Genomic DNA, 17396 nt, shown 5'->3' on the forward strand with positions numbered 1-17396 from the left:
TCTCACATTCACACAATGAAAAGGATTTTTAAAAAAGAAACTTCAGAGGACTAAGGTGACACATGCTTTGGATCTCTCAAGAGAGGAAGGTAATTGTCAAATGCGTATTTTCAGATACAGCCAATTTGTTTATTTCAGCTGACTGCATTTTTTTCCTGCAAGGAAGAGTTAAATTAAATGACCAGTTTTGACTCCAAAGGACTGCTTGATGAAATAAACTCTGTAGTAATGAACTTCATTTCAGTTCAGCAGTGAAATTAAACATATACTGTCAAATATGTTCAGTCAGTGAATAAAAATTAATTGTGCACCTATTATGTTCCAGGTATCCTGGTAAGCATGGGGATACAAATACAAATTTAAAAAAAGATAGTCCTTGATTGTAAAAGCCAGAGGATTTTATATCTGATCTTAGAAGTAATAGGGAGTGATTGGAATACCTCAGGAAAGGGAAAGACACAGTCGGACCTTCATTTTAGGAAAATTACATTGGAAAACAAAAAGAGAAAATTCCTGTCTCAAGAAGCATACATTTTATTATAGGGATAGAATATGTACATTTGTAGGTATAAAATAAGGTAATTTGAGGATCAATATTGTAATACATTTTTGTTCTCTAATGTAGCGAATAAGAATTCTTTAGATAATAGACTCTGGAGTCCTTTAATTGAAAAGTCCAAGAGTTACACAACATTCTCCGCACAGTATTCTTCACAGTCATAAATACCTACAGTATCTATTTCACAGAGTTGTTCTGAGGCTTAAATGAGACAGTTTATGTAAAGTGCTTTGCAAACTTTTAAAGTGCTACATAAATCACTTATTATAATATAATTATCAGTATGAAATTTATTCACAGAATAAAGATAGCTTTCTGATTTTATTTGCTGCAATCTCTTCATTCTACTTTTTATGGATAAATTTCATGTACATCATTAAATGATTACGTTCATGTGTTGAAACATAGAATAAGGAACAGATTCTATTTACTGAAATAAAGAGCAAAAGATAGAGAAATGGTACAGGACTCACCACTAGATGGCAACAATGTAAATACATCAGTCATGTTCAGGACTTGTTAGCAAAAATCTGACAGGCAACCAGGAAGAAGATGACTGCAAATATAGCAAAATGGAAACAAGGACCTCGTGAGATAGAATCAAACAATAATTCTTTGAAACATAGTTATGATAGAAACAAAATTAAGATTAACAGTCAGGGAGAAATCAGAGGTAATTCTGAAGAGGGTGAAATCAGTAATTCTGAAGAGGGACAAAAAGAAGATATGATAGAAGAAAAAGATGCATAATCCAAAGAATGGATAAGAGAAACACGCCCCAATGAACTACAGACTTGGAGAACAACGGCCCAGGTTCCTGACCTCCAAGCAGAACTTTCCAAGGGCTCTATTCCCTCTAACCTACTTCCCTTTACACATTCCCTGACCTCTCCAGTTGCTGTGTAATTCAAATGAGATAAAGGAAAACCAACTGGATTTGTCCATTGACTAAATTCTAAACAAAATATAGCTATTTTGTTGCTGGCAAATATTTTTAAGGCAGAAATTATTGACCTACCCGTTTTATTCTTGCCCCTGTATTATTTATATGGTATCCAGGGACATTATGAGTCTTTGAGCCTCATCATCCTTGGCCTACACAATTATTTGGGTTTGTTGAATGAAGTCCTAAAATTGTTGAAACAGATACCGACTGAAAAAATAGGGATTTGAAAAGAGCTCTAAGGAATTTCTAATCCAAACTCAGATAATTGCTGGGGACCAGGGACTTTCGAGCATCAGTTAGAGAAGAGAAAAGAATAGTAAGATTTGATATTTGTACTTCAGATTTTTTCTGGTTCTCTAGCTGGGTTCAGATCAGAGCTATGCAAATTTACAGATTTTTTAACCCTGTTTTAAACATTAAAGTTACCAAGAGTTGCAACCCTAGCTAAAAGTAACACAGAGCTGGTAATGGCCCCAAGAGGCTGAATAACTGAATACCAGCAGATGGCAGCAGAAAGCAGCCCAGCAAATACCCCAGCCTAAAACTAGTAGAGCCATGAAGCAGAAATGACACAATGCCCAGCAAAGAAGCTATAACACCCCAAGAGGAGCAGCAGAGAATAACATGATGATATCATAAGAAGAAATTGATGGTTCTGCATCATCAAAGGTATGAATTATTCCAGCTTTGTGTGTCTCTTCCTCACATGTGCTCCTATAACCAAGCTACATGTTTACCCAATGTGTGCCCTTTGCATGTGTTCTCTGACCATATATGTTCTGTATATGTAACTTCTACACGAACACTCCCTGGCCACGTCTGTTCTCTGCATTTGTGTACTCTCTCACCAGGGCTGTAGAAATGTATGACAGAAAGTAGGAACTGAGTCTCAGTGTGTGTGTGTGTGTGTGTGTGTGTGTGTGTGTGTGTGTGTGTATTAACTAACTGTATCAACCAGTGAATCAGAGACCACGTGAATGCTTACTATGTGCCTCGTGTTACGTTAGGAATTATAGGGAAGAAGGATGGTGTCATTAAAATGATATGTTTCCTATTACAATAAACAAGGAGAAGCAGTTTAAAGGATATCATCAAAGAAATGTATAATTTTAAAAGAAAATGGAGCAAGAATAAGGAACTGATGCATTGGCCATGCCCTTTACTGACATTCTCATCAGATCAAGAAAAAGGGAATGAGGCCACTGGATCATGGGGTTAACACCTTGTGTTGTGAACTTGTGGAAAGATACAAATAAAAATTAACTAAAATAAACAAGTATGGATAGGTGGTGATGTGCATTGTTGGAGGGAAAACCTGAATCAATGAGATTATAGATCCATTGGAGTATGATAGTACATTTCAAATATAAAATAAATGTTTTTAAAAAAACACATGTTACTAATAAAAAATTTTATAGTACTGTCCAATTAGGATAAATAATGAATCCTGTGAAGTGGTCAAATTATTCAGATTTGCACTACATTCTTCCATTGGGCTGGAACCAATTACCATATTTTACATAATTATAACTTCAAATAATAAAAATTGGAATATACATGATCACTTAGGGGAATTCATTATTCATACTAATCAGGACCTACCTAGCTGTATTTCACACCAATTTATAAGAATAAATTACAAATAATGAAGAAGTCCTATATTTTTGTACAAAGCCATAATCTCATCAATGTGGATACTCCATTCAATGACACGGATTGCAATCCATCTATACCTGACCATCTTGTGCAATCCTAATCCTTGTCCTCTGGTAAATCCTCCACAGGGGCTGTCCCCAATGTGCTCGAGGCCTTCCTCAAGAACTCATGATATAGAGCATCTGACTGATTGTTGGAAGAGTTCAAATTATTCTAGAGTTTTCAATTAATTACACAACACTACACCTTTGATGATGGATATCATCATTATGTTTCATTTCATTGTTATTTTATAGCGGCTATTAACCACCATGAGAAACACATAGCAGTAACTATATAAGAAAACGTTACAGAGTATTAGCCATGGTCATTATCCAATACTTGAGAAGTAGGGCAGCAGTTTTTTAAAGCCCACCAAATAACATTAGTAATTAAAGACACTCAAAATACCACTGCATAATTGAAATGCTATAGGTCTGAGATGTCTTCAGCTGATTACTACAAATACAGCTATTTTACCACCCAGGGAAAAGAGTGCATGAAAAATAAATGGGATTGAATGTTTTACTCTTTACCGGAAAAAATGAAAAACTTCTACAAATGAAATGGGTTTATTAAAAAAATTCTGTTTCTTATAGAGAGGATCATGGGGAGTAAAATGGACAATTTAGATTTTTGTTGTTGTTGTTCAGCCATGTACAACTCTTTATGATCCCATTTGGAGTTTTCTTGGTAATGATACTGGAATGGTTTTCCATTTCCTTCTCCAGCTCATTTTACAGATGAAAAAACTAAGCAAACAAGATTAAGTGACTTCCTCAGAGTGACACAGCTAGTAATTGTCTGAAGCTGAATTTGAACTTAGGTCTTCCTGACTCCAGGCCTGGCTTTCTATCCACTGTGCTACCTAGCTGCCCTAATTTTGATGACATGAAATTAAAAAGGTTTTACACAAATAAAATCAATTCATTCAAAATTAGAAGGAAACCGAAGATTTTTTTTACAACAAATTTCTTTCATAAAGGTCTCATTTCTCAAATATATAGGGAACTGAGTCAATTGTTTTAAAAAGAGCCATTTCCCAATTGAGAAATTATCAAAGGATATGAATAGACAGTTCTCAGAAGAAGAAATCAATGCTTTCTATAATCATATGGGAAAAAAATGCTCAAAATCACGAGGGATTAGAGAAGTGCTCATTAAAACAAGTCTGAGGCAACATCTCACACCTATCAGATTGGCTAACTGACGGAAAAGGAAAATAACACATGCTAGAGGGTATGTGGGAAAATAGAGACACTTATGCACTGTTGGTGAAGTTGTGAACTGGTCCAACCATTCCAGAAAACAATTTGGAACTATACCCAAAGGACTATTAAACTGTGCATACCCTTTGACCCAGCAATACTACTAGTAAATCTGTATCTCAAAGAGATCAAATAAAAAGGAAAAGGACCTATATATACAAAAATATTTGTAACAACTCTTTTTGTGGTGTTAAGGAATCAGAAATTGAGGGGACGCCCATCAATTGGAGACTGGCTAAACAAGTTGTGGTATGAGATTGTGATGGAATACTATTGTACTATAAAAACCATGAGCAGGATGGTTTCAGAAAAACCTGGGAAGACTTAAATGAATTGATACAAAGTGAAGTGAGCAGAACCAGGAGAAGATTGTACACAGTAACAGCAGTATTGTAGAGATACTAATCAACCATGAAAAACTTAGCTAGTCTGATCAAAACAATGATTCAAGACAATTCCAAAGGACCCATAATGAAAAATGCTATCTACCTCCAGAGAGAGAACTGATGAACTCTGAATATAGATTGAAGCATAGTTTTTTTACTTTATTTTTTTTTTTAGTTTGTGTGTGTGTTTTGTTTTGCAACATAGCTAATATGGAAACATGTTTTGCATGATCACGTGTAGAATCAATATCATATCACTTGCCTTCTGAATAGGTGAAGGAAAGGCTAGAGGAAGTGAGAGAATTTGGAACTCATTTCTAAAAATGAATATTAATTTTTTAACATGTAATTGGGAAATATTTAATGAATTCTTATATATACATATTGTGTTTCATATGTATGTGTGTATATATCAAATGACAAGGGGGATAGTTTCAGAAAAACCTGGAAAGACCTGTATAAACTGATGCAGAATGAAGTGAGCAGACCCAGATCATTGTATACAATTAACAGCAATAGTGTAACAACGATCAACTGTGAAAGACTTAGCAACTCTGATCAATACAATGATCCAAGACAATTAGGAAGGAGTCATGATGAAAAATGCTATCCACCTCCAGTGAGAAAACTGATGAACTCTGAGTGCAAATTAAAGTGAAATTTTTTCAATTTCTTTATTTTTCTTGCTTTTATGTTTGCAACATGGCTAATAGAGAAATATGTTTTGTATGATTTCACATGTATAATTGATATATTGCTAGTCTTCTCAATGGGTGGGGGAGGGGCTTGAGGAAGGTAATTTGAAACTCAAAAATGTTTTTAAAATGAATGTTAAACATGATTGTACCCGTATAACCTATATCAGATTGCTAGCGGTCTTTGGGAGGGGGGAGGGGAGAGAGGGAGGGAGAAAAATTTGGAACTCAAAAATCTATAAAAATGAATGTTGAAAACTATCTCTATATGTAATTGGAAAAAATAAAATACAATTAAGTGAAAAAAATGAATGTTAAAAATAAATTAAAAATTGTAAAAGAAAATGTGTCTTGGAATGCCGTTGGGAAGGAGGGGGGCTGGGGGGTTCCACGTGTACATGCGCGCGTGCATGCGTGCGTGTGGGTGTGGGTGTTTTACAGAGGGCACAAGGAAAGGAAGTGCGTAATGCAGCAAACTGCACGAGTTCCAGACACTAGGGGGCAGCAGCTCGTCTCTTTCCAGAGTTCCCTCACGGGTTGCTGCAGAACGATCTTTTCCCCAGCAACAGGTCACATGACCTGGGCTGGGAAGGAGAAGAAGGGGAAGAATGGCGTCTGTTACCCTTGGGAGGAGGCAAGAAGAGGAAAACAAAAACAAAAACCTACCATTTCCGTCTAGCCCAGTTGTTATTATTATCGGGATTTCTCTTAAGTAGCCAATGCTTATAGAGGCAATGCAGATTCTGTAAAATAACCCTGTCTTCGTGAAGCTTTTTTCAAAGGACGACATGCTGTATAAAATGAGAGCGAGAAGGGAGGGCGAGTGAATTGGACAGATAATGGAGTGATGAGTAGCTGAGGAAGTCTCGTTTGTAACCTTTTATTAAACATAGCCCTTAGCCTTTCTCAGTCCTGCCACCCACTCGGGTTCACCAGTTAATTCTCTATGTAACATGTAGCCCCTGGAGCTGTCGTCTCTGGCCAGCCCACACTTGACCTAGCCTCTGTTCCACCCCAGGAAAAAAGTGCTTCATGAACTTGGTTTCCTGTGCCTTATATTTTATATCTCTCTCCCTTCCTCCTAATCAGGATCCTTTCCTTTTTCCTTTTATTACTGCTTCCTACCACTTCTATAGAAACACCACTGACTAATGCATCTATCCTGGGGTTTTTATCCTGCAACTGAGGGGGCAGGGATCCATTCACCAATGAACAGAGCTGGCATATAGTTCCTATGTGGATCAAAAGCATGCCTTTTTTCTCTTTCGTGCAATTTTAGTTACATTATAGATGTAATACATACTTTTCTACTGAAGGTTAATAACCACATTTCCAATATGTAGATTAATTCCTTCAAGTAGATACTGACATAAGATAGAGTTAGAAATAATATTTTGAGTTTCAAATGGGTTAAGTACTCCTATTATGTTCACGAGAGTAAAAGGCGGTTTTTTGGGTTTGTTTTTTTATTAAGTTTGTCTCTTAATAAGCAGGGCTAGATTTAGGAACCAGACTTTGACAGTCATTGGTTTTAATTCACTCCCAAAATAAAGGTAGGTTCCAGAAATGTCAGAGCTGTGACATAAATTATTTTAAGCAGAAAATATAAACCTGCCTCAGCCACATAAATAAAATGAGCAAAGGCAAAATTAATCTAGGGTCCATGTTAATGTGGCATTAACCAAAATCAAAGCTGCTCTCTGTGGCTTGTGTGCCAAATTCCTGCTCTGTGAATGGAGTAGGAAGAATGTGTCCATTGATGATAGCCTGAGAATTTTTCCCACCCCTATTTTCATTGCTCTCAACCTTTTAGGTAGGGGAATAGCTGGAATTTGTGAAACAGTAGAATCAATCAGTATGAAAGTTTCAATAAACCAGATTGTTCTAACTGCAGTGGTGTGTCTGGAATAAAAGAAATGCTGCAGATTGGATATATGTTTGTGGTATTGAATGTAGTTAGAACTGGAGCTAACAGCCAAGGCTTTCTCTTTCTGTAAGTCTGTTTAGGTTCCTGCCTACTCACTGGTGAGACCTTAGGCAAGTCAATGAAATAATCTATGATTGCCCAGTGTTCAACCTGTTTCTCAGAGGTTTCCTGAGCTTTAATTAATGACTGTTTACAAAAATACAGTGAGGTTCCAAGATGAAAGAGGCTATAAAATGACAAAGCCACATGGAGAGAATGATGCTTTTTCTCAAAGACTTTTTTCAGGGGGCTAAGTTTAAAAGGAGTGTCTTTGGTTCCCACCCTCCAATAGGTATTTTTAACTCCTATGCCACAATCAAAACTACATAGCTCTTCTTTTCCCTGGCAGACAATAAAACTATCATGTGAACAGAATTAGATAAATGAAGACTTTTCAGAAGTCTAAAACATAGGTCTTTGACCCAAAAGCAAGGAGCTTAGAAAATTCCCCTTCTCCTTTATTATCTTTCTCTTTTAAGGTCCCATGTAAAACTCCATCCATTATGTGTCAAAGGTCAGGACCGTATTTACAAAAAGGGAAGTCCACCTAGGGTGGTCAAAGATGTTCCCTTCCCCCAACAAGGAAGATAACTTAATGTCTTCAAACTATTGTCTAGCAAGGAACCTACCCTTTATTGTCCTTATGTCATCCCTGACTATCTTCTTTAGTCATGGGTGCCTTAGCTTTTACTTAATTTTGGCTAAAACACCTGGGAAGTTTTTCTTCATGTTCAACTAAAGCACAGAAACACAAGCACTTTTGATTGCGTCTTCATCCATATTTTTCCCAAGTTAAACTATTTCTGATTTTGGGTACTATAGGGCTAACAATGCTGCCTATTATATTTATTAAAACTCTTTCCTGCCAGAACTTTTTTATTATAGCCCTATCCAAATCTCATCCTTCTTGCTTTTGAGCCTCTGCATTCTTTGGTTTTGCTTGTGCACAATAAAGAATATTCTACTTGATCTTATGTTCTCAAATCTGTGTATAATAAATATTTTAGCTAGGAATTAACATTTAGTCAATAAATTTAAAAGTATAATCCCACAAAAATTCCTTTAACTTTTAAAAATTTAACAAAAAAGTCTTTACTTTTTTATTTAGCACAATGCCCCAGTCTGATATGTGATAAACAAAATACATTTTATTATAGAGTATATTTCCAAATTGCATAACACTATACAAACGGTGTATAGTGCCAAGCACATAGTAGGAGCTTAATACTGCTGTTGTCTGACTTACAAACCCTACTGTAGCTTCCACAATCTAATTGTTAAAACTGATGAAATAATTCCACTACCAGTCAAATAACTCTAAATACATTTTTTCATGCTTGAGAATAATTTGATAGCTATTTTTGACACCTAAAAAAAATTAGTATGGAGATGCTGATATAATTTTACTAACATGAATGGGAAGAGTGACATTGTTGAAGAGAAAAAAATAGGACAACTCTAAGGTTTCCTCCATGACCTAGTGAGGACCAACCAGAAAACTGGTTAATGTATTTTTTTTTGTTCTGACCTGTGATTTCATCAATAGAGAAAACTACCATTAAAGAAATTCCAAATGCCAACTTAAATATGCAATTTTTCTGCAATTTATCCTTTTAGAGAATTATCTATAGAACTAGGAAGTTAAGTGACTTACCCAATGTCACCCTGCTAGTACATGTCAGAGATGAGATTTCAACACAGGTACAATTCCAGTGCTGGCTCTCTATCCACTGTTTAGGTTGCCTCAACATACTTAGTTGATCCCAAAATTGACCCGAAATTACTGTTACAACTTAAAAAAAGTTTTTTGTTATTCTGAACTTGAAAAACATTAACAAATGAATGTTTCCACATATACAGAATAGAAAAAGACCGAAGCTCTGAATCCATCATGTACAATTTGCATTTTCAAAATTCAACATACAAGTTTCAAAGCTGTCATTTTTGTCTTTGTTTCCTACTAAACCTCCTTCTGTTTTCTTCTGTGTATTTTTAAAATGCTCTATTACCCTCTTTTTTTTTTTTTTTGGCATCACTGTCACTAGTCTCCCTCTACCTCCTAAAGTAAGCAAAACAAATCCACACATCATCCATGTCCAAAATGCATATTTCAATCTAGGCCTCCAGTCTCCCATCTTTCTGTCAGATGTCAAGTGAAATGTTTTGTCATTGGTCCTCTAGAATTGTGGTTGGCCATTTCATTGATAAGTCTTTCAAAATTTATTTTCTTTACAATATTGTTATAGTAGAAATAGTTCTGTTTCTACTCATTTCATATATTTTTTCCCAAGTTTCTCTGAAATAATCCTTTTTATCATTTCTTATGGCACAATAGTATTACATCACAATTCACATATCATATTTTTTCAGCCATTCCCCAATTAATGAGTATCTCTTTATTACCTATTGTTTAGCAACTATTTGCTAATTTAAGATCACTACTGCTACAAATGATTTCTTAAAGTATACTAAACCTGACTGAATACTCAAGGGGAATAAAATAGACTGGAGGGTTGCCAAAATGTATCAAAATATAACAACATGACATTCTCATCCTAAAAGAGTCCCAAGCTAAAGCAGTTAGCACGTAACTATCGTCTTTCCTTTGGTAAGACCAGTTCTGGCTTGTCCGCTACATTTTGGACAATCTCTTTTAGCCTTCTTTAGAAGGAAGTAGGGGCAACTAAGTGGCACAGTAGGTAGAAGGCTGGACCTGTTGTCAGGAAGGCTTATCTTTCTGAGTTCAAATGTGGCCTCAGACACTTACTGGCTGTTTGACCCTGGAACCCTGTTTGCCTCAGTTTCCTCATCTGTAACATGAGCTGGAGAAGGAAATGGTAAACCACTCCAGTATCTTTGCCAAGAAAATCCCAAATGGGGTCAAAAAGAGTTGGACACGAAGGAAACAACTGAATAACAACAACAAAGAATGAAGAATCACACCACTAGTCTAGATAGTTAGCTTAATTGAACTTGAACTTTTAAGAATTGTATGACAGCTGTTGGAGACCTGGAATTGTGTTCTTTAAGGAAATCATTCTTATCCTGTTCAGCTGTTTTTATTCAGCTCAAAAACTTAAAACAAACCTTTGCTAGAGTTTCCAAAATATGTAACACTGATATAAATTTAGTATATCTTGCATTGTAATGGGTTTTTCTAAGCTTCACCAGGATTGACATCAGAGATTAGAAACCATGTTATCAAAGACTCACTTTGATAGTTTGAAAACAGCTCTAGGTTTTTGTTTTATCTTTCAGATTAAATAGCTGGTATCCAAAGCAGCAAATGGGATGAATATTTTATGTTTCAGTCCTTTTCAGTGACAATAGACTTTGAACAGCTTTGAAAGCTCCAACTCTTAGAAGCTTATCTCCTAGGAGTTGATTTTTAAAATCTGCCTCTTACTAAGGAAGTATGAGAGGTAAAAGAATTTTATAACTCAAGTGCCTTTGAAAATACTGCATTGCCACTCCCAGGTTCAGACATGAAAAGATCGGGAACCTCCCAAATTCATTCACTCAGGCTTGCACTGGAGTCAAAAAGAGGCCCTACTGGCTTCATCTAGAAGGGGTATCTACTCTCTGTTACATAGGCCATCTAATCTTTCTCCTGCATAAACTTTGTATAAATACCCTAAGGGTATACCTTCTCTTCCTCTGCTAGAGAAGAATCCAATAGAAAAGTCAATCAACAAACATTTATTTAGTGTCTACAAAGATGGAGATAAAATTACAAAAATGAGACCCCTGCCATCCTCAAGAAGCTTATGTTCTACTGGAGGTGGGGATAGAAAATACTCGTAGATAAGTAAATATTGATGTATAAAAATAAATACAAAGTGATTGTGGGAACATTAACAAGTGGGGGAATCCAGAACAACCAATCAATAAACATTAATTAAGTGCCTAGTATGTGTCTCAAACACTAGGGACACAAAGAAAGGTAAAAGACAGTCCCTCCTCTCAAGGAGGGCAGCTAGGTGGCACATTGGATAATGCCTGGCCTGAAGTCATATTCCTGAAGACTCTTCTTCCTGAGTTCAAATCTGGCCTTGGCCATTTACTAGCTGGGCAAGTCACTTAACCTTGTTTGCCTCAGTTTCCTCATCTGTAAAATGAGCTGGAGGGAAATGGAAAACCACTCCAGTATCTTTGTCAAGAAAACCCCAAACTGGGTCACAGAGTTAAACACAACTGAAACAACTGAACCTCTCAAAGTCTAATGCAGCCACAACATGAAGACAAGATATATAGAGAATAAAATGGACATAATCAAAAAAGAGAAGACGCTAGCTTAAAGAGAGATCAGGAAAGGCTTCTTGCAAAAGATGGAATTTTAGCTGAGACTTGAAGAAAGTCAGGGAAGCCAGGATGCAAGATTAGGAGGGAGAGAATGACATGGAAGACAGCCAATGAAAATTCACAGCCAAGGAGTGTCCTGTTCACAAAATAGCAAGGAGGAAAATGTCACTGGATTAGAGAATACATGGGGCAAATAAAGTATAAGAAAACCAGGAAGGCGAGGAGGGGAAAGGAGAATATGAAGGGTGTTGAATGCCAAACAATGAATTTTATATTTGATCTTGAAAGTGGTAGAGAGGTACTGGATGTTAAATGAGTAGGGGGTGTTGGGGTCAGACTTTCACTTTAGGAAGATGGCTTTGACATCTGGTTGGAGGATGGACTGTAATGGGGAGAGACATGAGGCAGGAAGACCAACCAGCAACCTATTGCCATAGTCCTGGTATTAGGTCATAAGGGCCTGCACCAGGGTGGTGGCAGAGTCAGAGGACAAATAGGAGCATATATATGTTACAAAGATAATATCAACAGGACTAGACAACAGATTAGATGGAGGGAGGTATGGAGGGAAGAGAGCCTTGAAGGGGGCTAAGGATTCCAAAAGGTAAAGGTGAAAAGAAAGAGCAAAGCCAGGGAAGGAAGTGGAAGACAATGTCATTTATAGGGGACAATGAAATAAACCAATTTAGTTGCCACTAGAGTGATAGAGTGCATGAGGGGGGAATGATGTCCAGCCTGGAAAGATAGGCTGGAGCCAGATCAAGAAGGGCTTAAATGCCAAACAGGAGTCTATGAATGAAATCATAAAAAACAAACAAAAAAACCCTCTCATGTATTCAGCTTGTCTTTCCACCAAGATTCTAAATATTTCAGGACCAAGAGCCTTATATATCCTTTTTTTGTTTGTTTCTTTTTTGGTGAGGCAATTGGGGTTAAGTGATTTGCCCATGGTCACACAGCTAGTAAGTATCAAGTGTCTGAGGTCAGATTTGAACTCCAGTCCTCCTGACTCCAAGGCCAGAGTTGTATCCACCGTGCCACCTCTTCTGCCCCAAGCCTTATATATTCTTTTCAATACATTGCACAATGCTGAACACAGTCTTGGTACTCAGATTTATCATTCTCACTTTTTTGGACCTCAGTTTCCAACTTGGCAAAATGAGGGGATTTACACTAGGTGATTGCTAAGGTCCCTCCCACCTCCAACATTCTATGGGTCTGGGAATGGTACTTTTCCCTGACTTGACTGCACTTTACTATCCTCTATTCAGTTCACCACAGTTCAGTCTTTGTTTAGTACTTAAAATGAAAGACTTCAGAGCTTTGTTTATCCCCCTATTCTGAGTAGAGGAAACCTAAGAATTCATGTACACAGTGTTACAGACATATCTCAAACAGGGCCAGTTATGAGTAGCTACATGGTGCAATGGATAGAGCCCTGGGCCTGAGTTCATATCTGGCCTCAGATACCAACTAGCTGTGTGACCCTGGGCAAGACGCCCAACCTCTGTTTGCCTCAGTTTTCTCACCTGCAAAATGGGGATAATAATAGCACCTACCTCCCAGGGTTGTTGTAAAAATAAGATGACATAGTAAATTGTTAAATGTTTTGCACAGTGCCTGGCACATACTAGTGATATATAAATGTTAGCTATTATTATTAGTATTACTAACTACCACTACTACCACCACCACCACCACCACTGATGATATTTGGGGGTGCTGGGACCCCAAGAATGCCAAGGCAGAATTGCCTGGAATGAATTCACACACTCAAGCCTTCTCTTAGTCAAGTGGCAAAAAGTTTATTGTAACACTTTAGTAAAAGCGGGCAAGGGTCCTTAGGGAACCTTAGAGATAGTGAGGATGGTGCTGGGGGCTTATATGGAAAAGGGACAAGGGCAAGGATGCCAAGGATTCTAATTAGGTAATCTAGGGGTGCAGGTGTCTTTAGGAGCTATGGATGGGAAAATGTAGGGAGTTTTGCAGAGATAACTTTGTTGATACCAGACACTGAGGGAGTTGTCAGAGGCATGGACCATGGGGATCTGGCAGGAGGGAGAGTCCTTGGGCCAGCCGGGGAGAAAAATCCTTGGGCCAGGTACCCCTCTGTCTGTTCTGATAAGAGAATGTGTTCTGCAACAAGAGAAAATTCTTTAGGATAGGGGCCTACTGAGAAATTGGGAGGCTTCCAGAGATAAGATCTTAGGGCTGGGGCCCGAGTACCTCATCACCACCACCACCACCACCATATTATACTCAAAGGCCAAACCACCAAAACTGTATCTTGAAGTCATTTTGCTCCCTCTGCCCTCTGGTCAGACCCTTATATCTACTTCTTATCCCCTCATCATTTTCAATTAGGAACAAAACATCTTGAGAATAAAATTCTTATTGACATACAAATTAGTCTCTCCTTTGTTTCCTCCCTCAATTTCCCCATTTGCTATTTTTAAATATGAAATCAGCATTTATTGTTGCTCATCCTCTTTGGCATCTGCCAATAGAGCTGGAGCTTTGTCTAGAAAGTCAGATTATTCTTTCCACCCAAAGACCTATCCTCCTGCTATATGCCTTGCAGAACCTGAAAAACATCCCTAGAATACAGTAATGTGGTACCACAAAAGGCAGACACCAAAGTTCCTCGATCATAAATAATGAAGTACTGTGATATTGTTAAGAATAGCCACCCCATGCAAGTGACCAGCTGCTATCTAGACAGCAGGCTTCCAGGTTCTTCTAGAGGGTTCCCTGTGGCAGCCATTTTGTGTTATTATGGGCTATAATTTCTCCTCAGAGCTTCCAAAACAATTGTTAGAAATTGCATCCAATCTGATAGGGGCAGCTTCAGATTTCAGCATCCAAGCAGTGGTACATGATTACTTCTGAAGTGAAGAAGGCAGCTACCGCAGTTACCGTATATATTTGTTTAGAAAGTAGCGTGGCCAAGAAAATAATCACGTTTCCTTGCAGCATTAAAATGGAGGACAACTCTAAACTAAGAGCACCTCCGATTTTTATTTAGTTATTCTTCCCATAGCTTAAACCAAGGATTCTTAGCTTGGGATCTGTAAACTTAGGGTTTTTGTTTGTTTGTTTTTCAATTTTGATAACTGCATTTCAATCTAATTTATTGTCTTTATAAGCCTTGGTATTTCATTTTAATGTATTTTGGAACATTATTCCAAGAAGGGGCCCATAGGCTTCACCAGACTGCCAAAAGAGTCTGTGACATAAAAACAGGTTAAAAGTCCCGGGTCTCGACGGAAAAAAGGGTTTTCAAATGTAAGCCTCTGACAGTAACACCAAAACACAGGCAAAAGGCTGATTCAGCTAGTTAGACTCAAACTACTTTGTGTCCTTTTCAAACACTTGAGCAGCTCAATGAATAGGAAAAGAACAAAACTTGTAAAGCACTGAAAACAGGTCATTAGGAAGTTAGGGAATGACTTTTTTTTTAAAACGAGAGAGGCAAACCGAAGGACAAGTCAAGCCGTAATTTAGCCAAGGAAAGCACAAAGTAGAAAAGTTTCGAGGTGGGAAGATTTTAGGGCTTAGTTTCTAGAGAAGAATATTGACTTGCCCTAAGATTACAACAGAAACATAATACCTGCATACAATCGAAAAGTCTATCCTAGGACCGGTAATGATGTATAATGGACCCTCTAACTCTGCTGAGAGTGAATAGATGTTTCCGTCTTAAAAGACATTGATAATAGAAAAAAAGAGAAAAGGGGGGGGGCAACCTCCCAGACTCCCAAGCCTAAGCACTGACCTCCAAGTCGAGAGAGAGAACACACAGGAACTAACCATTCTCTTTAATGTTGTGCAAGCGGATAACACGGCAGAAAAAACTGATGCAGAAGTAAAATAAGCAGAGGTTTCTACGTACAAAAACCAGTATTTCTCTAAATCTGATTGCTTCAAGTGCGGCTTATATTAAGTATTGTTTGGTAAAGGGAAAGTTTACCTTACAGATCTGTAATATAATATAGCCCCAGAAACCAAGAGAATATACGTACGTGTGTGTGTGTGTGTATTCTTTAAGAACTATTCAGCCGCCAATAAAACCTACCTTAAATAGAAACTAGAATAGCTCTTAATCTTTAGGGGCAAGAAAATCTCATTCTTAGAATCTTTCTTTATAAATAGAAGATAATTGAAAATATTTAGGATGAAACACTAAATTATTTCTGATTCTTATCTACTTCTAGACATACACTGATGATCAGTGAATCAGTTTTTTAGCAACAGTCAATCCTCTGTGCTTTGCCAGGCTTCTTTTGGCATTTTTATTAAGCAGCACTTGCAGATTTGTCAGAAATGTGTCATTATAACTTCAGCACACATTTATGGTAACTGTTGCAGGACAGTAAATATGACATTGTACATGAAACTGTTTATTTGTCCCCCTCATAGATTCAGTAGTTTCCTTTTTTTTTCCTGTCAGAACCAATGTTTTAGCATTTCTATTTTATGTAGGGAAGACTTTTATAAATCCATTTAAACATTATTTGCCCATTTCATAGGTTTATAATGATTTGGAAATTGACTGAAGGATAAATTTGACTTCCTCTAGGGAAGTAAAATGAAGAGGACCTTTCAGATTTAGGTTTCTAGTTGATTTGAATAGAGACCAGAATCACTCAGAAGCTTCTAGTAAAGAAGGTACTTTGCCCCTTTAAGAAAAACCCTGCAGTAATTTTCCATTACCCTGCACACTCCTGCCTACGTGGCAAGAATTGTTGTAAGGCTGATGCATCATGGGTGAGGCTCTGATCTTTCCCCGTTGCCTGGTTACCACTCTTGGTATGCAGGCTGTCGGCCAAGCTCCAGGGAAGCACCTTTGTTTCCAAGATGGGATTTGAATTCTGTTTTCATACAGCAGGAACAAAGCAAATTGCACCCCATTAAGCTTAACATAAAGCAGGAAGTGTAGAATAGGGTTTTAAAGTATATTCAACTTCAATATTTATTTACTCTTCTGGAATTAAAAAAAATCCTTGTAGTTACATTGTCTGGATGGTCAAAGAAAATCAGAGGAATGCCTTAGGGCTTGTAAAATATTCAGTTTTCTTATCCATTTAAATAGATAGCAGTATCAACAATCTCACATCTCAGAAACTCCAGATACAGCCACAGTTTCTTTTAACAAAATATTCTGGCTTTACCTGTTAAGCTAGTTCTGGGGGGGAGCAGTCTCTTGACTCTAAATAGACTATGAACATTTATTTACTACAGGGTTAAACTATGAACACTAATTCCCTTCTTCTTTATACTTGGTTTATCTGATAAAAGAGTGAGGTCGTAGGAAATAAAAGAATGCTTTTCAAAGGGGTCCTTCTTCAGCTTTGAAAAATATGGGGATCCTTTTTTTTCCTTTGCAAGGGCCAAGTTATATAATTAGGGTTGGTCTTAGGCAGAGATGAAAGTCTTGGACTCCAGATTGGGAAACTAGGAGGAGGGAAGAGAATTTGCAAGTGGCACCTGGAAATTGCTCCCTCCCCCATACTATTTAATCCAATATCTCCTTTTTATTTCTGGATATTTGGAACCTATTTATCCAAATGCTGCCCCTC

General features: G+C 37.4%; 1 long non-coding RNA gene across 1 annotated transcript; it reads right to left on the reverse strand.

Annotated features, from left to right (window-relative positions):
- Positions 1-1035: 1035 nt before the first annotated feature.
- On the reverse strand, positions 1036-15650 carry LOC114035790. The gene is made up of 3 exons (XR_003568258.1): positions 15593-15650; positions 6216-6340; positions 1036-1115 (listed from the first exon to the last, which is right to left on the reverse strand). It is a non-coding gene; the product is annotated as an uncharacterized LOC114035790 (long non-coding RNA).
- Between the last annotated feature and the right edge of the window lie 1746 nt (positions 15651-17396).

The sequence above is a fragment of the Vombatus ursinus genome, unplaced genomic scaffold, assembly GCF_900497805.2.
Source record: "Vombatus ursinus unplaced genomic scaffold, bare-nosed wombat genome assembly UNPS02009205.1, whole genome shotgun sequence".
Taxonomy (NCBI): Eukaryota; Metazoa; Chordata; class Mammalia; order Diprotodontia; family Vombatidae; genus Vombatus; species Vombatus ursinus.